General features: G+C 37.0%; 1 long non-coding RNA gene across 1 annotated transcript in view; it reads right to left on the reverse strand.

Moving 5' to 3' along the window:
* LOC138178956 (uncharacterized) overlaps nucleotides 1-22,905 on the reverse strand; it is a 197,541-nt gene extending 174,636 nt beyond the window's left edge. Inside the window, exon 1 of the long non-coding RNA XR_011172870.1 lies at nucleotides 22,845-22,905. This is a non-coding gene — a long non-coding RNA (uncharacterized LOC138178956). The remainder of the gene's footprint in view (nucleotides 1-22,844) is intronic.
* Between the last annotated feature and the right edge of the window lie 2,487 nt (nucleotides 22,906-25,392).

Consider the following 25,392-nt stretch of genomic DNA (forward strand, 5'->3'; position numbering starts at 1 on the left):
CTTTTTACGTGCAGAATGTAATAAACAACCGTTTAACCGTCGAAACAAGCGGAACAGCTCGCAAATCTCGATGATTTCGTCGATTTTGATGAAAACTGACCGTCATTTCCTTCCCGTTTGAGATATTTCGACGTTTAAGCGCTCCTTTTACTCCTTTTTACGTGCAGAATGTAATAAACAACCGTTTAACCGTCGAAACAAGCGGAACAGCTTGCAAATCTCGATGATTTCGTCGATTTTGAAGAAAACTGACCGTCATTTCCTTCCCGTTTGAGATATTTCGACGTTTAAGCGCTCCTTTTACTCCTTTTTAAGTGCAGAATGTAATACACAACCGTTTAACCGTCGAAACAAGCGGAACAGCTCGCAAATCTCGATGATTTCGTCGATTTTGATGAAAACTGACCGTCATTTCCTTCCCGCTTGAGATATTTCGACGTTTAAGCGCTCCCTTTACTCCTTTTTACGTGCAGAATGTAATAAACAACCGTTTACCCGTCGAAACAAGCGGAACAGCTCGCAAATCTCGATGATTTCGTCGATTTTGAAGAAAACTGACCGTCATTTCCTTCCCGTTTGAGATATTTCGACGTTTAAGCGCTCCTTTTACTCCTTTTTACGTGCAGAATGTAATAAACAACCGCTTAACCGTCGAAACAAGCGGAACAGCTCGCAAATCTCGATGATTTCGTCGATTTTGATGAAACCTGACCGTCATTTCCTTCCCGTTTGAGATATTTCGACGTTTAAGCGCTCCTTTTACTCCTTTTTACGTGCAGAATTTAATAAACAACCGTTTAACCGTCGAAACAAGCGGAACAGCTTGCAAATCTCGATGATTTCGTCGATTTTGAAGAAAACTGACCGTCATTTCCTTCCCGTTTGAGATATTTCGACGTTTAAGCGCTCCTTTTACTCCTTTTTAAGTGCAGAATGTAATACACAACCGTTTAACCGTCGAAACAAGCGGAACAGCTCGCAAATCTCGATGATTTCGTCGATTTTGATGAAAACTGACCGTCATTTCCTTCCCGTTTGAGATATTTCGACGTTTAAGCGCTCCTTTTACTCCTTTTTACGTGCAGAATTTAATAAACAACCGTTTAATCGTCGAAACAAGCGGAACAGCTTGCAAATCTCGATGATTTCGTAGATTTTGAAGAAAACTGACCGTCATTTCCTTCCCGTTTGAGATATTTCGACGTTTAAGCGCTCCTTTTACTCCTTTTTAAGTGCAGAATGTAATACACAACCGTTTAACCGTCGAAACAAGCGGAACAGCTCGCAAATCTCGATGATTTCGTCGATTTTGATGAAAACTGACCGTCATTTCCTTCCCGCTTGAGATATTTCGACGTTTAAGCGCTCCCTCTACTCCTTTTTACGTGCAGAATGTAATAAACAACCGTTTAACCGTAGAAACAAGCGGAACAGCTCGCAAATCTCGATGATTTCGTCGATTTTGAAGAACACTGACCGTCATTTCCTTCCCGTTTGAGATATTTCGACGTTTAAGCGCTCCTTTTACTCCTTTTTACGTGCAGAATGTAATAAACAACCGTTTAACCGTCGAAACAAGCGGAACAGCTCGCAAATCTCGATGATTTCGTCGATTTTGATGAAAACTGACCGTCATTTCCTTCCCGTTTGAGATATTTCGACGTTTAAGCGCTCCTTTTACTCCTTTTTAAGTGCAGAATGTAATACACAACCGTTTAACCGTCGAAACAAGCGGAACAGCTCGCAAATCTCGATGATTTCGTCGATTTTGATGAAAACTGACCGTCATTTCCTTCCCGCTTGAGATATTTCGACGTTTAAGCGCTCCCTTTACTCCTTTTTACGTGCAGAATGTAATAAACAACCGTTTAACTGTCGAAACAAGCGGAACAGCTCGCAAATCTCGATGATTTCGTCGATTTTGATGAAAACTGACCGTCATTTCCTTCCCGTTTGAGATATTTCGACGTTTAAGCGCTCCTTTTACTCCTTTTTACGTGCAGAATGTAATAAACAACCGTTTAACCGTCGAAACAAGCGGAACAGCTCGCAAATCTCGATGATTTCGTCGATTTTGAAGAAAACTGACCGTCATTTCCTTCCCGTTTGAGATATTTCGACGTTTAAGCGCTCCCTTTACTCCTTTTTACGTGCAGAATGTAATAAACAACCGTTTAACCGTAGAAACAAGCGGAACAGCTCGCAAATCTCGATGATTTCGTCGATTTTGATGAAAACTGACCGTCATTTCCTTCCCGTTTGAGATATTTCGACGTTTAAGCGCTCCTTTTACTCCTTTTTACGTGCAGAATGTAATAAACAACCGTTTAACCGTCGAAACAAGCGGAACAGCTCGCAAATCTCGATGATTTCGTCGATTTTGAAGAAAACTGACCGTCATTTCCTTCCCGTTTGAGATATTTCCACGTTTAAGCGCTCCTTTTACTCCTTTTTACGTGCAGAATGTAATAAACAACCGTTTAACCGTCGAAACAAGCGGAACAGCTCGCAAATCTCGATGATTTCGTCGATTTTGATGAAAACTGACCGTCATTTCCTTCCCGTTTGAGATATTTCGACGTTTAAGCGCTCCTTTTACTCCTTTTTACGTGCAGAATGTAATAAACAACCGTTTAACCGTCGAAACAAGCGGAACAGCTTGCAAATCTCGATGATTTCGTCGATTTTGAAGAAAACTGACCGTCATTTCCTTCCCGTTTGAGATATTTCGACGTTTAAGCGCTCCTTTTACTCCTTTTTAAGTGCAGAATGTAATACACAACCGTTTAACCGTCGAAACAAGCGGAACAGCTCGCAAATCTCGATGATTTCGTCGATTTTGATGAAAACTGACCGTCATTTCCTTCCCGCTTGAGATATTTCGACGTTTAAGCGCTCCCTTTACTCCTTTTTACGTGCAGAATGTAATAAACAACCGTTTAACCGTCGAAACAAGCGGAACAGCTCGCAAATCTCGATGATTTCGTCGATTTTGATGAAATCTGACCGTCATTTCCTTCCCGTTTGAGATATTTCGACGTTTAAGCGCTCCTTTTACTCCTTTTTACGTGCAGAATGTAATAAACAACCGTTTACCAGTCGAAACAAGCGGAACAGCTCGCAAATCTCGATGATTTCGTCGATTTTGAAGAAAACTGACCGTCATTTCCTTCCCGTTTGAGATATTTCGACGTTTAAGCGCTCCTTTTACTCCTTTTTACGTGCAGAATGTAATAAACAACCGCTTAACCGTCGAAACAAGCGGAACAGCTCGCAAATCTCGATGATTTCGTCGATTTTGATGAAAACTGACCGTCATTTCCTTCCCGTTTGAGATATTTCGACGGTTAAGCGCTCCTTTTACTCCTTTTTACGTGCAGAATTTAATAAACAACCGTTTAACCGTCGAAACAAGCGGAACAGCTTGCAAATCTCGATGATTTCGTCGATTTTGAAGAAAACTGACCGTCATTTCCTTCCCGTTTGAGATATTTCGACGTTTAAGCGCTCCTTTTACTCCTTTTTAAGTGCAGAATGTAATACACAACCGTTTAACCGTCGAAACAAGCGGAACAGCTCGCAAATCTCGATGATTTCGTCGATTTTGATGAAAACTGACCGTCATTTCCTTCCCGCTTGAGATATTTCGACGTTTAAGCGCTCCCTTTACTCCTTTTTACGTGCAGAATGTAATAAACAACCGCTTAACCGTCGAAACAAGCGGAACAGCTCGCAAATCTCGATGATTTCGTCGATTTTGATGAAAACTGACCGTCATTTCCTTCCCGTTTGAGATATTTCGACGTTTAAGCGCTCCTTTTACTCCTTTTTACGTGCAGAATTTAATAAACAACCGTTTAACCGTCGAAACAAGCGGAACAGCTTGCAAATCTCGATGATTTCGTCGATTTTGAAGAAAACTGACCGTCATTTCCTTCCCGTTTGAGATATTTCGACGTTTAAGCGCTCCTTTTACTCCTTTTTAAGTGCAGAATGTAATACACAACCGTTTAACCGTCGAAACAAGCGGAATAGCTCGCAAATCTCGATGATTTCGTCGATTTTGATGAAAACTGACCGTCATTTCCTTCCCGTTTGAGATATTTCGACGTTTAAGCGCTCCTTTTACTCCTTTTTACGTGCAGAATTTAATAAACAACCGTTTAACCGTCGAAACAAGCGGAACAGCTTGCAAATCTCGATGATTTCGTAGATTTTGAAGAAAACTGACCGTCATTTCCTTCCCGTTTGAGATATTTCGACGTTTAAGCGCTCCTTTTACTCCTTTTTAAGTGCAGAATGTAATACACAACCGTTTAACCGTCGAAACAAGCGGAACAGCTCGCAAATCTCGATGATTTCGTCGATTTTGATGAAAACTGACCGTCATTTCCTTCCCGCTTGAGATATTTCGACGTTTAAGCGCTCCCTTTACTCCTTTTTACGTGCAGAATGTAATAAACAACCGTTTAACCGTAGAAACAAGCGGAACAGCTCGCAAATCTCGATGATTTCGTCGATTTTGATGAAAACTGACCGTCATTTCCTTCCCGTTTGAGATATTTCGACGTTTAAGCGCTCCTTTTACTCCTTTTTACGTGCAGAATGTAATGAACAACCGTTTAACCGTCGAAACAAGCGGAACAGCTCGCAAATCTCGATGATTTCGTCGATTTTGAAGAAAACTGACCGTCATTTCCTTCCCGTTTGAGATATTTCCACGTTTAAGGGCTCCTTTTACTCCTTTTTACGTGCAGAATGTAATAAACAACCGTTTAACCGTCGAAACAAGCGGAACAGCTCGCAAATCTCGATGATTTCGTCGATTTTGATGAAAACTGACCGTCATTTCCTTCCCGTTTGAGATATTTCGACGTTTAAGCGCTCCTTTTACTCCTTTTTACGTGCAGAATGTAATAAACAACCGTTTAACCGTCGAAACAAGCGGAACAGCTTGCAAATCTCGATGATTTCGTCGATTTTGAAGAAAACTGACCGTCATTTCCTTCCCGTTTGAGATATTTCGACGTTTAAGCGCTCCTTTTACTCCTTTTTAAGTGCAGAATGTAATACACAACCGTTTAACCGTCGAAACAAGCGGAACAGCTCGCAAATCTCGATGATTTCGTCGATTTTGAAGAAAACTGACCGTCATTTCCTTCCCGTTTGAGATATTTCGACGTTTAAGCGCTCCCTTTACTCCTTTTTACGTGCAGAATGTAATAAACAACCGTTTAACCGTAGAAACAAGCGGAACAGCTCGCAAATCTCGATGATTTCGTCGATTTTGATGAAAACTGACCGTCATTTCCTTCCCGTTTGAGATATTTCGACGTTTAAGCGCTCCTTTTACTCCTTTTTACGTGCAGAATGTAATAAACAACCGTTTAACCGTCGAAACAAGCGGAACAGCTCGCAAATCTCGATGATTTCGTCGATTTTGAAGAAAACTGACCGTCATTTCCTTCCCGTTTGAGATATTTCCACGTTTAAGCGCTCCTTTTACTCCTTTTTACGTGCAGAATGTAATAAACAACCGTTTAACCGTCGAAACAAGCGGAACAGCTCGCAAATCTCGATGATTTCGTCGATTTTGATGAAAACTGACCGTCATTTCCTTCCCGTTTGAGATATTTCGACGTTTAAGCGCTCCTTTTACTCCTTTTTACGTGCAGAATGTAATAAACAACCGTTTAACCGTCGAAACAAGCGGAACAGCTTGCAAATCTCGATGATTTCGTCGATTTTGAAGAAAACTGACCGTCATTTCCTTCCCGTTTGAGATATTTCGACGTTTAAGCGCTCCTTTTACTCCTTTTTAAGTGCAGAATGTAATACACAACCGTTTAACCGTCGAAACAAGCGGAACAGCTCGCAAATCTCGATGATTTCGTCGATTTTGATGAAAACTGACCGTCATTTCCTTCCCGCTTGAGATATTTCGACGTTTAAGCGCTCCCTTTACTCCTTTTTACGTGCAGAATGTAATAAACAACCGTTTACCCGTCGAAACAAGCGGAACAGCTCGCAAATCTCGATGATTTCGTCGATTTTGAAGAAAACTGACCGTCATTTCCTTCCCGCTTGAGATATTTCGACGTTTAAGCGCTCCCTTTACTCCTTTTTACGTGCAGAATGTAATAAACAACCGCTTAACCGTCGAAACAAGCGGAACAGCTCGCAAATCTCGATGATTTCTTCGATTTTGATGAAAACTGACCGTCATTTCCTTCCCGTTTGAGATATTTCGACGTTTAAGCGCTCCTTTTACTCCTTTTTACGTGCAGAATTTAATAAACAACCGTTTAACCGTCGAAACAAGCGGAACAGCTTGCAAATCTCGATGATTTCGTCGATTTTGAAGAAAACTGACCGTCATTTCCTTCCCGTTTGAGATATTTCGACGTTTAAGCGCTCCTTTTACTCCTTTTTAAGTGCAGAATGTAATACACAACCGTTTAACCGTCGAAACAAGCGGAACAGCTCGCAAATCTCGATGATTTCGTCGATTTTGATGAAAACTGACCGTCATTTCCTTCCCGTTTGAGATATTTCGACGTTTAAGCGCTCCTTTTACTCCTTTTTACGTGCAGAATTTAATAAACAACCGTTTAACCGTCGAAACAAGCGGAACAGCTTGCAAATCTCGATGATTTCGTAGATTTTGAAGAAAACTGACCGTCATTTCCTTCCCGTTTGAGATATTTCGACGTTTAAGCGCTCCTTTTACTCCTTTTTAAGTGCAGAATGTAATACACAACCGTTTAACCGTCGAAACAAGCGGAACAGCTCGCAAATCTCGATGATTTCGTCGATTTTGATGAAAACTGACCGTCATTTCCTTCCCGCTTGAGATATTTCGACGTTTAAGCGCTCCCTTTACTCCTTTTTACGTGCAGAATGTAATAAACAACCGTTTAACCGTAGAAACAAGCGGAACAGCTCGCAAATCTCGATGATTTCGTCGATTTTGATGAAAACTGACCGTCATTTCCTTCCCGTTTGAGATATTTCGACGTTTAAGCGCTCCTTTTACTCCTTTTTACGTGCAGAATGTAATGAACAACCGTTTAACCGTCGAAACAAGCGGAACAGCTCGCAAATCTCGATGATTTCGTCGATTTTGAAGAAAACTGACCGTCATTTCCTTCCCGTTTGAGATATTTCCACGTTTAAGCGCTCCTTTTACTCCTTTTTACGTGCAGAATGTAATAAACAACCGTTTAACCGTCGAAACAAGCGGAACAGCTCGCAAATCTCGATGATTTCGTCGATTTTGATGAAAACTGACCGTCATTTCCTTCCCGTTTGAGATATTTCGACGTTTAAGCGCTCCTTTTACTCCTTTTTACGTGCAGAATGTAATAAACAACCGTTTAACCGTCGAAATAAGCGGAACAGCTTGCAAATCTTATGATTTCGTCGATTTTGAAGAAAACTGACCGTCATTTCCTTCCCGTTTGAGATATTTCGACGTTTAAGCGCTCCTTTTACTCCTTTTTAAGTGCAGAATGTAATACACAACCGTTTAACCGTCGAAACAAGCGGAACAGCTCGCAAATCTCGATGATTTCGTCGATTTTGATGAAAACTGACCGTCATTTCCTTCCCGCTTGAGATATTTCGACGTTTAAGCGCTCGCTTTACTCCTTTTTACGTGCAGAATGTAATAAACAACCGTTTAACCGTCGAAACAAGCGGAACAGCTCGCAAATCTCGATGATTTCGTCGATTTTGATGAAAACTGACCGTCATTTCCTTCCCGTTTGAGATATTTCGACGTTTAAGCGCTCCTTTTACTCCTTTTTACGTGCAGAATGTAATAAACAACCGTTTACCCGTCGAAACAAGCGGAACAGCTCGCAAATCTCGATGATTTCGTCGATTTTGAAGAAAACTGACCGTCATTTCCTTCCCGTTTGAGATATTTCGACGTTTAAGCGCTCCTTTTACTCCTTTTTACGTGCAGAATGTAATAAACAACCGTTTAACCGTCGAAACAAGCGGAACAGCTCGCAAATCTCGATGATTTCGTCGATTTTGATGAAAACTGACCGTCATTTCCTTCCCGTTTGAGATATTTCGACGTTTAAGCGCTCCTTTTACTCCTTTTTACGTGCAGAATTTAATAAACAACCGCTTAACCGTCGAAACAAGCGGAACAGCTTGCAAATCTCGATGATTTCGTCGATTTTGAAGAAAACTGACCGTCATTTCCTTCCCGTTTGAGATATTTCGACGTTTAAGCGCTCCTTTTACTCCTTTTTAAGTGCAGAATGTAATACACAACCGTTTAACCGTCGAAACAAGCGGAACAGCTCGCAAATCTCGATGATTTCGTCGATTTTGATGAAAACTGACCGTCATTTCCTTCCCGTTTGAGATATTTCGACGTTTAAGCGCTCCTTTTACTCCTTTTTACGTGCAGAATTTAATAAACAACCGTTTAACCGTCGAAACAAGCGGTACAGCTTGCAAATCTCGATGATTTCGTAGATTTTGAAGAAAACTGACCGTCATTTCCTTCCCGTTTGAGATATTTCGACGTTTAAGCGCTCCTTTTACTCCTTTTTAAGTGCAGAATGTAATACACAACCGTTTAACCGTCGAAACAAGCGGAACAGCTCGCAAATCTCGATGATTTCGTCGATTTTGATGAAAACTGACCGTCATTTCCTTCCCGCTTGAGATATTTCGACGTTTAAGCGCTCCCTTTACTCCTTTTTACGTGCAGAATGTAATAAACAACCGTTTAACCGTCGAAACAAGCGGAACAGCTCGCAAATCTCGATGATTTCGTCGATTTTGATGAAAACTGACCGTCATTTCCTTCCCGTTTGAGATATTTCGACGTTTAAGCGCTCCTTTTACTCCTTTTTACGTGCAGAATGTAATAAACAACCGTTTAACCGTCGAAACAAGCGGAACAGCTCGCAAATCTCGATGATTTCGTCGATTTTGATGAAAACTGACCGTCATTTCCTTCCCGTTTGAGATATTTCGACGTTTAAGCGCTCCTTTTACTCCTTTTTACGTGCAGAATGTAATAAACAACCGTTTAACCGTCGAAACAAGCGAAACAGCTCGCAAATTTCGATGATTTCGTCGATTTTGATGAAAACTGACCGTCATTTCCTTCCCGTTTGAGATATTTCGACGTTTAAGCGCTCCTTTTACTCCTTTTTGACGGCTAGTTTTCGTCAAAATCGACGAAATCAAAGCAATTCGACAGCTGTTGGGCTTGTTTCGACGTTTAGGCTGTTGTGCATTGCATGCTGCACGTAAAATGGAGCGAAAAGATCGCTAAAGCGTCTAAATATCTCAAATAGGAGAGGAATGACGGCTAGTTTTCATCAAAATCGACGAAATCAAAGCGATTCGAGAGCTGTTCTGCTTGTTTCGACGTTTAAGCTGTTGTGCACTGCATTCTGCACGTAAAGTGGCGTGAAAAGAGCTAAAACTACTAAATAACTCAAATAGGAGAGAAATGACGGCTAGTTTTCGTCAAAATCGACGAAATCAAAGCGATGCGAGAGCTGTTTGGCTTGTTTCGACGTTTAAGCTGTTGTGCACTGCATTCTGCAAGTAGAGTGGCGTGAAACGAGCGTTTAAACTTCGAAATATCTCAAACGGGTAGGGAATGACGGCTAGTTTTCGTCAAAATCGACGAAATCAAAGCGATTCGAGAGCTGTTGGGATTGTTTCGACGTTTAAACTTTTGTGCATTCCATTCTGCACCTAAAATTGCGTGAAATGAGAGCTTAAGCGTCGAAATATCTCAAACGGGAAGGAAATGACGGCCAGTTTTCGTCAAAATCGACGAAATCAAAGCGATTTGCGAGCTGTTGGGCTTGTTTCGACGTTTAAGCTGTTGTGCACTGCATTCTGCACGTAAAAGGCGTGAAATGAGAGCTAAAACTACTAAATATCTCAAATAGGAGAGAAATGACGGCTAGTTTTCGTCAAAATCGACGTAATCAAAGAGATTTGCGAGCTGTTGGACTTGTTTCGACGTTTATGCTGTTGTGCATTCCATTCTGCACGTAAAATTGCGTGAAATGAGCGTTTAAACTTCGAAATATCTCAAACGGGTAGGAAATGACGGCCAGTTTTCGTCAAAATCGACGAAATCAAAGCGATTCGAGAGCTGTTGGGCTTGTTTCGACGTTTAAGCTTTTGTGCACTGCAGTCTGCACGTAAAGTGGCGTGAAATGAGAGCTAAAACTACTAAATATCTCAAATAGGAGAGAAATGACGGCTATTTTTCGTCAAAATCGACGAAATCAAAGCAATTTGCGAGCTGTTGGGATTGTTTCGACGTTTAAGCTGTTGTGCACTGCATTCTGCACGTAAAGTGGCGTGAAATGAGAGCTAAAACTACTAAATATCTCAAATAGGAGAGAAATGACGGCTAGTTTTCGTCGAAATTGACGAAATCAAAGCGATTCGAGAGCTGTTGGGCTTGTTTCGACATTTAGGCTGTTGTGCATTGCATGCTGCACGTAAAATGGAGCGAAAAGATCGCTAAAGCGTCTAAATATCTCAAATAGGAGAGGAATGACGGCTAGTTTTCATCAAAATCGACGAAATCAAAGCGATTCGAGAGCTGTTGGGCTTGTTTCAGCGTTTAAGCTGTTGTGCACTGCATTCTGCACGTAAAGTGGCGTGAAAAGAGAGCTAAAACTGCTAAATAACTCAAATAGGAGAGAAATGACGGCTAGTTTTCGTCAAAAGCGACGAAATCAAAGCGATTCGAGAGCTGTTGGGCTTGTTTCGACGTTTAGGCTGTTGTGCACTGCATTCTGCACGTAAAGTGGCGTGAAATGAGAGCTAAAACTACTAAATATCTCAAATAGGGGAGGAATGACGGCTAGTTTTCGTCAAAATCGACGTAATCAAAGAGATTTGCGAGCTGTTGGGCTTGTTTCGACGTTTAAGCTGTTGTGCACTGCATTCTGCACGTAAAGTGGCGTGAAATGAGAGCTAAAACTACTAAATATCTCAAATAGGAGAGGAATGACGGCTAGTTTTCGTCAAAATCGACGTAATCAAAGAGATTTGCGAGCTGTTGGGCTTGTTTCGACGTTTAAGCTGTTGTGCACTGCATTCTGCACGTAAAGTGGCGTGAAATAAGAGCTAAAACGTCTAACTATCTCAAATAGGAGAGGAATGACGGCTAGTTTTCGTCAAAATCGACGAAATCAAAGCGATTTGCGAGCTGTTGGGCTTGTTTCGACGTTTAAGCTGTTGTGCACTGTGTTACGTTCCTGTTTGTTTGAATTGATTTTAAACCGTTGAATTCGCAAGATTTTTTTTTTTTTTTTTATTGTTTTAATTTTAATTAGTTTTTTTTTGTGTTTGTTTTAATTTATTTTGTTTTGTTTAATTTAATTTAATTTAATTTAGTTCGATTTAGTTGAGTTTCGTCAGGAGGGGAAAATTTACACGATATAATTATATTTAAGATATTGAATCAAGGTTTTCGATTAAAATCTATTTCTAAGTTGAAAGTTTATTGTTACGTACTCGTTTAAAGTCAATTCAAACTTTTGATTTTAATTTAATCTGAAGGGAAAGATTTAAATTTAATTGGCTGTATAAGAAATATTTCTCACACGGTAGTTGCTGCCACCAGAAACAGTCTGAGGACTGTTTCGAATAGAAAAATTTCCTTGTACTTATTTTCGAAATAATCTATTGATAAATTAATTACTTATGGATAGCGTTGACTAGTGTTAGGCTACTGATAAAATAATTTCCACGTTTTTCGGCTAACCTGCTATGTGCAGGGATACTCGCACGGGAGAGGATTAAAGTTGGATAAAAATAAGTATTCGATTTGTTCGCACGGAATTTATCTAAACTTCAGTATAGAATTATTTAAAATTATATATATATATATATATATATATATATATATATATATGTGTATGTATGTATCTGTATGTAGGAATTATTTGAGAGTTCGGTTCAATTTCGTTGTATAGAATTTATTTTTAAATTTGAATATGGAATTATTCAAGTTGTTATATATATGTATATATATATATATATTTATATATAGCGTTTTAGGGACGGTAAAACAAGAGTGTTCGCGTTAATGGATTGGTTAAGATTTTGAATTTTCTTCGTTTGATGCAAATTTTATCTTTACGTTTCCTTCTCCTCCTCTCTTAATTTCGCCAATGAATCTATCATTGAACTGGACCTTAGTTCATTTGTTAGAGTGATTTTTTTTACCGTTTCGATCTTCTTGCCTTCCGAATTGAGTGTTCACGAGAAAGTGATTTCAATGATCCTCTCTGTGTGGGGTTCGTGTGATTTCGCAAACCTTGCCCAAAGATGGGCAGTATTTTGCCAGCAGTGGGAGGAGGAATGTGAAGATCAATAGATGGTTCGATAGTCGAAACACCGTTATCCACAACCCAACACAGCGAATGATCCTTTGGTTAAGATTCAGAAGGGAATTATTCTATTTTATAATCGTATACAACGATGGCAAAAATGAAAATATCGGTCAATTAGATTTAATTTGATAGTCTTCTCTGCGTAAAACTCGTGTGATTTCGCAAGCCTTGCCCAAAGACGGGCAATGTTTTGCCAACAGTGGGAGGAGGAATGCGAAGATCAATGAGTGTTTCAGTAATTGAAGACACCGTTTTCACAAGCCTACGCAGCGAATGACCCTTTGTTTATTCTCAAAATTGAAACGAAATTGAATGTATTAATTGATGATAAGTAAATCGGATTCGGTTCCTGGATGTGGCGAAGTTACTAGAGAAGAAGAAAATTTTATAAAAATTGAGACTCTTACCTTGTTCCGTCAGGGGCCATCGGCTCGTAATAGTCGTCGGTGAAATTTTTTTTTTATTTGGTTTAGTTATTCGACTCAGGTATAATTATTATTAGAACTTTAGTTTATTTATTTTTGATTAGAAATACACTCTGAATAAGCTTGCGGCTTATTTATTCGGATAAACGTCGCGGGTATAAATATATTTATTTATGAGGATGTTTTTTTTAAATCTCGCCAATGAAATGAACACTTAGAAAGATTTCTAACTTAATTTGTGACTTAAACTGAGCAATTAATAAGAGACCGTCGAGGTGCAATGCCCGAATGACGACAATATATTGACAAGCCGAAACGTAACGTACAATTAGCGACAAAATAATGGACTGAAACGTAACGTATAATTCGCGACAGAATAATGGACGATGTTCTGTGTTGCTGCGTTTATTTATAATAACATCCCCCACAGGGTGGCGGTCAACTGGTGGTTCGCTTCCGTGGGAATCGGGATGCTGCAGTTTGGGGTTCCCGAACTCGTACGTGAGAGAATGCAAATTCTGTAATCGTTGATGTCTCCTTTGCTTCGTTATCTTGTCTTTTAACTTCCAGATTCCCATCGCGGGTACGTGAGAAAATGCAAAAATCTGTATTTCGACTTAGTTCCCATCGGTTCTATTTTCTGCTGAGGTAGCGTCTAGGAGGCTCGGAGCTTTCCATGCTGGTCTAGTCTTTTCTCGAGAATTTTTATGTTAATACAGTGGGAATAATTTTTGTTCTTCGGCGCGTGGAAGGGCCGGTGGCTAGAGTCTCATTATTATATCGACACTTGCTCCGGCAACACGCGCGATCCGCCACTCTCCTGCAATAAGGATTTCTTCTGATTTATCTTCCGTGAGTTTGGTTTTGAAGAATATTTCCATGTTATGGTTGCTTCCGGGATTTAATTTGATTTTCGATTTTTGCTGTTTTCGTGGTTTTGATCTCTTTTCCTATTTTCGTTGTTTCAGCGCAAGAGAAAGTGGGATTCCGAAGAACCGTGTGTGATTCCGAACGATTTATTCAGCGCATGACGCGTTGGCAGTTCCATCCTGAAGCTTCTTGATTTCGATTTTGCCGCTTTGGATATACCCCGTTCATATGTTAGTTATACATATATATATATATATATTTATTTATTTATACATTTTAAATATATTTGTTTAGTTTTATATTTTCTTTTTACTCCATTATATATATATATATATATATTTTTTATACAAAGTAATTTTCGCATAATAAAATTGTTAACAATGTGTTTTATGATTCATTTCTCGCGGCTGATTTCCACCAATCCCCGGCCTTCCTGTCCCGTGTCTTTATTTATTGCTACCTCGGCTCGACGTTCCATTTTGTATTAAATATTTATTTTCGCTGTTCTTTCCTTTTCCTTTTCTTTTCTTTTTTTTTTTATCGAAAGTATAATTTTATTATTATTATTTTTTGTAACACGTACGAATCAGTCCACGCATGTTCCAAAATGGCCGCCCGCGAATGTCCCTCGCATACAGTGACTTCTATTGATCTCGGATCTATTTATCGATTATGTGTAAATCTTGTTTCGGCGTTTTGACGTATAGTTGAATTGAGAAATATTGTATTTTGTATTTATCTAATGTGTATAATTATTGCGTGTGTTCCGACATGCGCGTATAAATCTAACATGGCTGCTCGCAAATGTCATCAGTGAGGTTACAGTGGCGGGTTTTTAGTTTTATCGAACTGATTTTTCTGTGTGTCGCTCGTTTTCCCTTATTCTACCGCAATTAGACTATATATTTATTGTTATTATTATTGTTAAAATGACAATAGTATTGTTCATGTGAATATATATATATATATATATATTTATATTGTGTGTCATTTTAATGTGACTAATGTTTTGTAATTTTTTTCGATATTGTTATTTATTGTGCTAAGTAGTTTATTTTATAGTGTTCAATATAATATAATATAAAACACACACAAACGTATATATATATATATATATATATATATATATATATATATATATATATGCATATACATGTTTCTTGTAGTGGTGTAGTTTCATACGAAGTGAAATGTTAATTGTTTATTTTGTGTTTACTAGATTGTTAATTTTGATTTAGTAGAATAGAACACGCATACACACACGCGCATATAAGTATATATGTATATATTTCTGATAGTGTGACTTTCTTATATAAATTCTTTAATTGTGTATTTGAGGTTATATGTCAATTATTTGTTTTCATATATACATATATGTTTTGTAATGTGACAACGTAGTATTGAGAGTTTTATTTCTATCGTTTACCAGATTATTATGTGTTTGATATGGTTTACATATTTATGCTGTACGCAATTCTCCCAGTCGAGGCGGTGTTAATTATTTTTAATCGCTTGATTTGCTAACAAGTAGTTAGTTAGTTTCAATAGTGCTATGTGTATGTTCTATATCTTTTATATTCATTTAGATTATTAATAGCTTGGTTTAAAATCTAGATTTTATATATATATATATATAGACATGCATGTTTCGTAGTATAGTTTTCATATGTAATTCTTTACTAGAATGATCACGAGTTTTGATTATGTATTTTAGTGACTAATGTTTTGTAATTTTTTCGATAGTGTTATTTATTGTGCTAAGTAGTTTATTTTATAGTGTTCAATAATATAAAACACACACAAACGTATATATATATATATATATATATGCATATACATGTTTCTTGTAGTGGTGTAGTTTCATACGAAGTGAAATGTTAATTGTTTATTTTATGTTTACTAGATTGTTAATTTTGATTTAGTAGAATAGAACACGCATACACACATATAAGTATATATGTATATATTTCTGATAGTGTGACTTTTCATATAAATTCTTTAATTGTGTATTTGAGGTTATATGTCAATTATTTGTTTTTATATATACATATATGTTTTGTAATGTGACAACGTAGTATTGAGAGTTTTATTTCTATCGTTTACCAGATTATTATGTGTTTGATATGGTTATTTATGCTGTACGCAATTCTCCCAGTCGAGGCGGTGTTAATTATTTTTGAACGTTTTAGCCTGTCGATAGGTTGTTACTTAGTCCCTAGTGTTGCGTTGTGTGTTCTATTTCTTTTATATTCATTTAGATTATTAGTAGTAGTTTGGTTTAGAGTGTAGATTATATATTTATATATTTATATATATAGACATGCATGTTACGTAATGTAGTTCTCATTTATAATTATTTTACCCGAATGTTGGCTAGTTTTAAGTATGTATCTTAAATTAATAATTTTAATTTAATAATGTAGAGTGCGCACACATATATATATATTTCTGACGATGTAACCTCTATTTCTTTAATAATGCAATATTGTATGTTTTATGTATTCGTTAGACTATAAGTTCATTGATTTTATATACTCATATATTTATAGTTTGGTAATGTTGGATTTGTATTATTAGTATAGTATTGGAAGTATTGTTTCTAATATTTTCTGGGTTATTACATGTTTGGCATATATGTTTATATTTATATGTAACTCTCCAAGTTGTTGCTGCGTTGATTGAATAAAATATATTTATATACACATATATTCCTGGTGTTTCAATTATTTCCTTTTGTAGTTATTCTTATTTCTTGATTTACTCGTTTGGTTCGCGACTCGTTTAATTCATTAATTAATTTTATTTACTGATTTAAATTCTATCTTTTGTATTTTACATATTCCGTCTTCGTTGATTGATTGTAGTATATCTTCTTGTTGCTCCTTTTCCTTTATTTTGCAAATTTGTCATATATAATCCTTCTTATTCTTGGTTTATTTGATTGGTTCGTATCTAGTCCAGTTTATTAATTGATTTTATTTACTTTATTTTATACTGATAGTTGGATTTATTTGTCGCCCTCATTTGTTAATTTTTTATTTTGTTTTGTAGTAGCGTGTGTTCCTTGGTGTATACAAATTTTTCTCGCGCTGATTTGCGTATAGTAATTTTGTATCTTCGTTACGGCACGTGCGGAGCGCGGGACGTGACACCCCCGCCCTTGGAGTTCAAATTTCCGGAGGAAATTTGACTGAGGGCGTCTCTGAATTCGCTCAAGGCGGATACAGATGCCGTTGGTTGTTCTCCAGTTTTAGTCAGTGCGAATGTTACTTCCCGTGTTGTTAGTGTGTAAACTGGTTGCACTGGTTCCCCGTTGGTCCTTTTCTCCTGGATCTTTGTGGCGATTCTCTCATACAATACGTCGTATTGATCAAATTTGCATGGTGATTGTGGTTGCCAATAAGTGTGTCCGTCCTTTGCGTCTAAACAGTTTCCTTCGCCTTACTGTGGCTTGTACAACGACCTTTTCCCAGCTCCCGTATGGGTCTACATATTGTGTTCCCTGGCAGCTGCCGCCGTCTGATAACTTGCCGGCGTCCTGGTGCATCCTTGCACATTGTTGGGCAGTTGTTTCATGGAGGTATTCGGCGAATCCATTATGCACTGCCGACGTGTGGGAGTGCATGCCACAGTAATATATAATTCGAGTTATTTGCACCTTGCATTGCCTCACACTGGTAAATTCGAATTCTGAGAGTTGCAGTAGTTGAATATAAATATCTTGGGTTTCTGTCGTTGTAGGTTGTATGCTGCAGTCCCCGATGGAGTTTAAAGAGATGGTGGTAACGTTGAGGTGATTGTCATTGCAGTCGTATCCAACCAGGCCACATGTTATTTTGATGAGGGTAAGTACGATGACCAGGTGATTCATCTTGCTATTAGCAATTTATTAAATTGTTTCTTACTCTTGAGTTTATTAGAAATAAGAATAACCTTTTAATATATATATATGTGTATAGAAAAGGAAATTATATTTATACATTTTCTCTTCTCCCTTTCCTCCATTTTCTTTCTTTTTTTCTTTATTACAACTTTGTTTTATTTTAGGTTTGATGTATATGCTATCAGTGAAGATAATTTTATGAAGGCTACTTGAGTTATAATTATATACATATATGCATACGTTTTGGTGAGTAATATAAATGGGATTTATTTTATCGTTATAAATATATATAAGTATATATTATCAATAGGTATAAATGTCATAAATGTAGCTTGTTTTCATATATATATATATATGTGTGTATAAATATGACAGTTTATTTTATAAGTCACTTGCATTGTCAATGGAAGTGAGTGTTACAAATATCATCTACTTTAAAACATGCGTGTATATATATTGGTAAACATGAATGAAAATTATATGTATAGTTATTAATGTTGTTTGTTTACAGGTAGATAGTATAAGTATACAAGTACGTTATATTTCGATGGTGCGGAGTATCATTCCTTGAACTAAAAATTCTCTTTCAAGGTGAGTCAGATCATTGTAGACCATCATGCATTGGAGGCATGATATAGCGGGTTGTAGGTTCGCCAGGCTTACATCGCACATGCTGCAGTATGATATTTGTATACTTGCAGGTACTCCGCATAGGAAATGAGTGGGCGGCTCTTCACATAGGTCCTGCTCGTCTGGATCTAGGTTGTCGAAACAATCTTGACAAAGATAGCCGCTATAAAAATGGTAAACGGAGCATATCAACCGAGCACAGAGGCAGGACTCAACCTCCTTCGTCACCTCCAGATTGAATGCGAGCTCGGGTCCGTCTGGGTTTTCTATGTCAGAATTGATGAGTTCGCCACTCGTTCTGTACATACATACAAAAACAATTAATATATTTTCTTTCCTTTTTTTTTTTTTATATATTTCGTTCGGACCTGTTCCTTTATATGAATATTGTATCCCTGTATATAATATAATATATATGTGATATGTTATGATTATGTTAGTTATTATTTATTATTTCTTTTTTTTTTCTTTTTACCCTTCTCTCACTCTCCTCTTTTTATTAGTACCTAACATAGCTATCATGATCCTATATTACATTGTATTGGTTATTATTCGTGTTGAGGTGTGTGTGTGTGGGGTGTGCGCGACGGATTTTTTCCAACATGGTCGCTCGCGTGTATCTCTGGTATGGTGTTGTTTTAATGTCAACAGTAATGTATTATTGAAATAACTGGTTATGATTTTATTTAGTAGTGCTTTGTAATATTGTTTTGTGTTTCATGGTATTGTGTGTGTAAATACCGCGTGTTACTTTAATGCAATAACATGGGTTATATTGTTATCGAATTTCAATGGTCATTGTTTTGGTTATACGTGACTTGCGTTTATATAAGTCTCGTTTAATTTAGTTAGTATTTTGTGTATTGTGTTACCAGTCGCTTTCATGTACTATAACTTTATTCTTTGGTACTAAGTTCAGTCATGACTTGTTAATATTTAGTTAGTCTATCGTGATTAGTTTCTAACCTATTTCTGTGTTTATTAACCTTTCTTATTTCCCTATTAATTTTATTATTGCTTATGTTTGCTATTGTTATTATTTTATGTTTGATATGAATTAGTTCCTTTATTAGTGATTAAGTCTTATTTGTTAGATTAACATTGTTTGTAAAAAAAAAATTTTCCTTTTTAGATTTTTGTTGCTGCGTTGCTTACCTGGATCATTCTCACAACATCATCAGATTCTTCGGTATTACCTTGGATACTTACTATGGTTGCCTTCAATCATCCTATGTCTGCGATCATAAAGGTACTGTTTAATTTATTAATTCAATATGTGTATGATATATTGTGTGAGCGTCCGCTATTGTGTATTACAAAATATGCTTCTACATGTTAGATATAATAGTTAATACAATATACTATCTTTTTCTCCGGTTCAATCTATTACTAGCTTCCAATTAATCTATCTTAATTATCCTCCTAACCACTTTCTATACTTATCAACTATTTTATTTCTTCTTACTAATTTGTGAAATTCATGCTTGTGCACTTCTTTGTATGGTGTTTGATTGTTCATGAGGTAAGTTGCACCTTCACTGTTTTAAATATTCGTTGAACTATCACGTTTCATATTCAAACAATAATTGGAGCACTTGTAGTAATCCTTCTCCCCCCTTTTTTTTTTTTTCAGGTTACCTGTTATCTGTGTTATTCGACGTACAGTGTCACGCTTTCACAGTCTTGCTAGGACGTTTAGTAGTGTTGTATCTTGCATCAAGGCGATCGAAGTTAATCCATTTATTTACTTTCAGCTGGCTGTCGTACGTGGTGTTCCGCAAACAGGGATCCATGACCTATTTTGCACGTAAACCTTTTGTATAGCGATTACTTGTTCGCAAGGTAATTTTCACTTCCACTCTTTTAATTATTCATGGAATTAACACGTTTTATACACATAATAATCTTCCTTTTTCTTTTAGGTTTCCTCTATCTGTATTATTCAACGAACAAAGTCACACTTGCTTTGTTTTAACCACAATATAATTATGACATTTAGTAACCTTGTATTTTGCACTGAAACAATTGAAACTAATTTATTCACTTATTTTAGGTAGCTGTCATACATTACGTTCCACAAACAAGGATTCACAACCTATATTTGCACGTACACCTTCTTGCATGTTGATTACTTGTTCACAAGGTAACTTTCACTTTCACTATTTTAATTATTCATTGAATTAACACATTTTATATTCAAGCAATAATCGGAGCACACTTAATAATTTTCTTTTTCCTTTTTACGTTTCCACTATCTGTATTATTCGACGAACAGTGTCACTCTTCCTTCTGATTTGATCACAATATTGTTATAACATTTAGTAATATTGTATTTTGCATTGAAACACTTGAAGTTAATTCATTCATTTATTTCAGCTGGCTGTCGTACATTGTATTCCGCAAACAGGGATCCATAACCTATATTTGCACATACACTTTCTTGTATGATGATTACTTGTTCACAAGGTAAATTTCACTTTCACTATTTTAATTATTCATTGAATTAACACATTTTATATTCAAACAATAATCGGAGCACACTTAATAATTTTCTTTTTCCTTTTTAGGTTTCCACTATCTGTATTATTCGACGAACAGTGTCACACTTCCTTTTCTTCATTTTAGTTTTTATTCTGCGCCAACACGCAAGTTTACTGACACCGATCCAATTATCCAATTGCTTGCCAATAGCATTTAAAATACAAATTTTTGAAAATGCCGTAGCTATATTAACCCAAATATATTTTAGATATAGTATAGTGTGATACCATCTATATTTTCCAAGAGGAATCATAAGATTAGCACTCATGTTATCTACGTCAAATGCTAGATGTAACAACCAATGAAGTATTTTTAATCCAATTATAATCCAATGGCTAGCGTACTTATTCGAATTTTTATATATATCCTCGACTGGTGATTCCCTATTTTCTCCCTTTTTATTTCCTTGAACACGTTGAACTTGCGTTTTTTCGGCTTGAAAATGTTTAGAATCCTTTTCCTTAGTTATCCATTCTTCTTTATTTACTTTATTCGCAACACGTTGATTTTTCTCTAGCTTTTCAGGATGAATAGTTTCACTGGAAGTGCTTATTATAATTAAATTATTATTTATTTGTACGGAACGTTTAGGAATATTTTCGGTAGATTTAGAATTATTCTTTGAATTTTTATTACAAACCTTTCTGCTTATATATTCTGTTTCGGATATAGGGATAGGTATACTTTTATTCTCTGTAGTCTGATCTTCCTTGCAATTTAATGGCTTGGCTTTGAGTCCGATTAAATTATTTTTTGATGGTTTAATAAAAATTTTTGAGTGAGATACACTCGCTATCTCCTTTTCTATTATGTTTGAAACATTCACGAAATTCGTGGAGCCTTGCTTTTGTATCTTTGCCAAGTCGAACGTGGAGAGGCACTTCGCACTTCCCAGCGGGTCCAATATCTCCGTGGTATTAGGCAGTGGATAATCGTTGCCTATCGTTTCGTCGTTCAGTTTTCTAATTTCCGATTCTTCTGCAAGTTCCTTGGCATTAGTATTGTTTATCTTGTTTGGGAGTTCGGAAAATTTCTCGCTGATGATCCTGTCTGTGGTGTCGTGCGTCCTGTTACTATTTAAAGTGACGTTATCCCTTATCACAGCAACGGAATGGTGTTTGCGTTGAAAAGTTGATTGATTCAAATGATCGTCATCCCTCTTTTGACTTAGATTTCTGTCGAGGTATTTACTTATGCATTTTTCTTCCCAGATTATTGCTCTTGCTCCTTTCCTGGCATCTTCCTCTATTCCCGGATTGTTTAGATATTTCCGCGACGGCGGTACAAATCTCCAATCCCTGTGGTTGTTTCCGGTGTACTTACTATTGTATGGGGAATGAGCGTTGTTTCGGTTATAATTATTCGGAGGTGTCGGACGCTGGTATCGTATTCTATCGTTCACTTGTTTTAATTCTCGTGTTGCTTTCACTGCTTGGCGGTTATTCCTGATATTGTTGTTAGCGTTCGGAGGACGTACGTTATTGCGTCTGTAATAGTTTGAGGGAGTCGGTCGTGTGGGTCGCGTTCTATCGGTTATTTGTTTCAATTCGTGTGCTGCATGGACGGCCTGACGATATGCGTCTTCTAAAGTGTGGTATCCTGCTAGCTTTACTCGCATATATACCTCGTTCGGAAGTCCTTTAACAAAAGCTTCTCTTACCTCCCAATCTATAGTTTCTTGGATATCGGGGGAAATGATTCCGTAGTCGCCCTTTTCTCCGTCCATTATTGCCAATCTAAGGTTTCTAACTCGGTCCATATAATCTAATATGTGTTCCCCGGGTCGTTGAAATATCGTTCCTAATTCCCCTCTATATTCATTAAGAGATTTCCTTGGGCCGAATAGGTCCTTTAATTTATTTCCAAAATCGTTTAGGCTCTTTAATTCCGTATCTTCGATGGCGAGGAACGCGTGTCCGCGGAGTTTATTGGTTAATAATTTTACTAATTGTGGTTCTTGGTACCTAGGAATCATATTTCGCGCGCGCTCGCAAGCTCTTAAGAAATGAAATACCGATGGTCGATAGCCGTCGAACACTGGCACCGATACGATCGCGTCTTTTAGTTTAATTGACTGGGTAAATCCACTCGGCTGGGCCGTCTCTTGTTGTGTCGTAGGCGACGATGCGGGTGTATTAGATTCTTGCTTTGCCTTGAGTTCATACACACCATTTTGTAGTTCAGCGAGTTTTGTACTCATGTCGCGAAAATTCGCATCCCATGCTTTAAGTTTTTCCGATAACGTCAAGACTAAGTCTTCGTCTAATGATTCTAGTCCGGTCGCCATTATTTCTTAGGTATATAATTTATTGATAAATGTAACAACTTTAATCCTCTGTGGAGCGTATCCCACCGCTGCCACCAAAAAATATTATTCTATCTAATGTTACGTTCCTGTTTGTTTGAATTGATTTTAAACCGTTGAATTCGCAAGATTTTTTTTTTTTTTTTTATTGTTTTAATTTTAATTAGTTTTTTTTTGTGTTTGTTTTAATTTATTTTGTTTTGTTTAATTTAATTTAATTTAATTTAGTTCGATTTAGTTGAGTTTCGTCAGGAGGGGAAAATTTACACGATATAATTATATTTAAGATATTGAATCAAGGTTTTCGATTAAAATCTATTTCTAAGTTGAAAGTTTATTGTTACGTACTCGTTTAAAGTCAATTCAAACTTTTGATTTTAATTTAATCTGAAGGGAAAGATTTAAATTTAATTGGCTGTATAAGAAATATTTCTCACACGGTAGTTGCTGCCACCAGAAACAGTCTGAGGACTGTTTCGAATAGAAAAATTTCCTTGTACTTATTTTCGAAATAATCTATTGATAAATTAATTACTTATGGATAGCGTTGACTAGTGTTAGGCTACTGATAAAATAATTTCCACGTTTTTCGGCTAACCTGCTATGTGCAGGGATACTCGCACGGGAGAGGATTAAAGTTGGATAAAAATAAGTATTCGATTTGTTCGCACGGAATTTATCTAAACTTCAGTATAGAATTATTTAAAATTATATATATATATATATATATATATATATATATACATATATATATATATGTGTATGTATGTATCTGTATGTAGGAATTATTTGAGAGTTCGGTTCAATTTCGTTGTATAGAATTTATTTTTAAATTTGAATATGGAATTATTCAAGTTGTTATATATATGTATATATATATATATATTTATATATAGCGTTTTAGGGACGGTAAAACAAGAGTGTTCGCGTTAATGGATTGGTTAAGATTTTGAATTTTCTTCGTTTGATGCAAATTTTATCTTTACGTTTCCTTCTCCTCCTCTCTTAATTTCGCCAATGAATCTATCATTGAACTGGACCTTAGTTCATTTGTTAGAGTGATTTTTTTTACCGTTTCGATCTTCTTGCCTTCCGAATTGAGTGTTCACGAGAAAGTGATTTCAATGATCCTCTCTGTGTGGGGTTCGTGTGATTTCGCAAACCTTGCCCAAAGATGGGCAGTATTTTGCCAGCAGTGGGAGGAGGAATGTGAAGATCAATAGATGGTTCGATAGTCGAAACACCGTTATCCACAACCCAACACAGCGAATGATCCTTTGGTTAAGATTCAGAAGGGAATTATTCTATTTTATAATCGTATACAACGATGGCAAAAATGAAAATATCGGTCAATTAGATTTAATTTGATAGTCTTCTCTGCGTAAAACTCGTGTGATTTCGCAAGCCTTGCCCAAAGACGGGCAATGTTTTGCCAACAGTGGGAGGAGGAATGCGAAGATCAATGAGTGTTTCAGTAATTGAAGACACCGTTTTCACAAGCCTACGCAGCGAATGACTCTTTGTTTATTCTCAAAATTGAAACGAAATTGAATGTATTAATTGATGATAAGTAAATCGGATTCGGTTCCTGGATGTGGCGAAGTTACTAGAGAAGAAGAAAATTTTATAAAAATTGAGACTCTTACCTTGTTCCGTCAGGGGCCATCGGCTCGTAATAGTCGTCGGTGAAATTTTTTTTTTATTTGGTTTAGTTATTCGACTCAGGTATAATTATTATTAGAACTTTAGTTTATTTATTTTTGATTAGAAATACACTCTGAATAAGCTTGCGGCTTATTTATTCGGATAAACGTCGCGGGTATAAATATATTTATTTATGAGGATGTTTTTTTTAAATCTCGCCAATGAAATGAACACTTAGAAAGATTTCTAACTTAATTTGTGACTTAAACTGAGCAATTAATAAGAGACCGTCGAGGTGCAATGCGCGAATGACGACAATATATTGACAAGCCGAAACGTAACGTACAATTAGCGACAAAATAATGGACTGAAACGTAACGTATAATTCGCGACAGAATAATGGACGATGTTCTGTGTTGCTGCGTTTATTTATAATAACATCCCCCACAGGGTGGCGGTCAACTGGTGGTTCGCTTCCGTGGGAATCGGGATGCTGCAGTTTGGGGTTCCCGAACTCGTACGTGAGAGAATGCAAATTCTGTAATCGTTGATGTCTCCTTTGCTTCGTTATCTTGTCTTTTAACTTCCAGATTCCCATCGCGGGTACGTGAGAAAATGCAAAAATCTGTATTTCGACTTAGTTCCCATCGGTTCTATTTTCTGCTGAGGTAGCGTCTAGGAGGCTCG

This window comes from Bombus flavifrons, chromosome 4 (assembly GCF_040668555.2).
Source record: "Bombus flavifrons isolate JBK064 chromosome 4, iyBomFlav1_principal, whole genome shotgun sequence".
In the NCBI taxonomy this organism is placed as follows: domain Eukaryota; kingdom Metazoa; phylum Arthropoda; class Insecta; order Hymenoptera; family Apidae; genus Bombus; species Bombus flavifrons.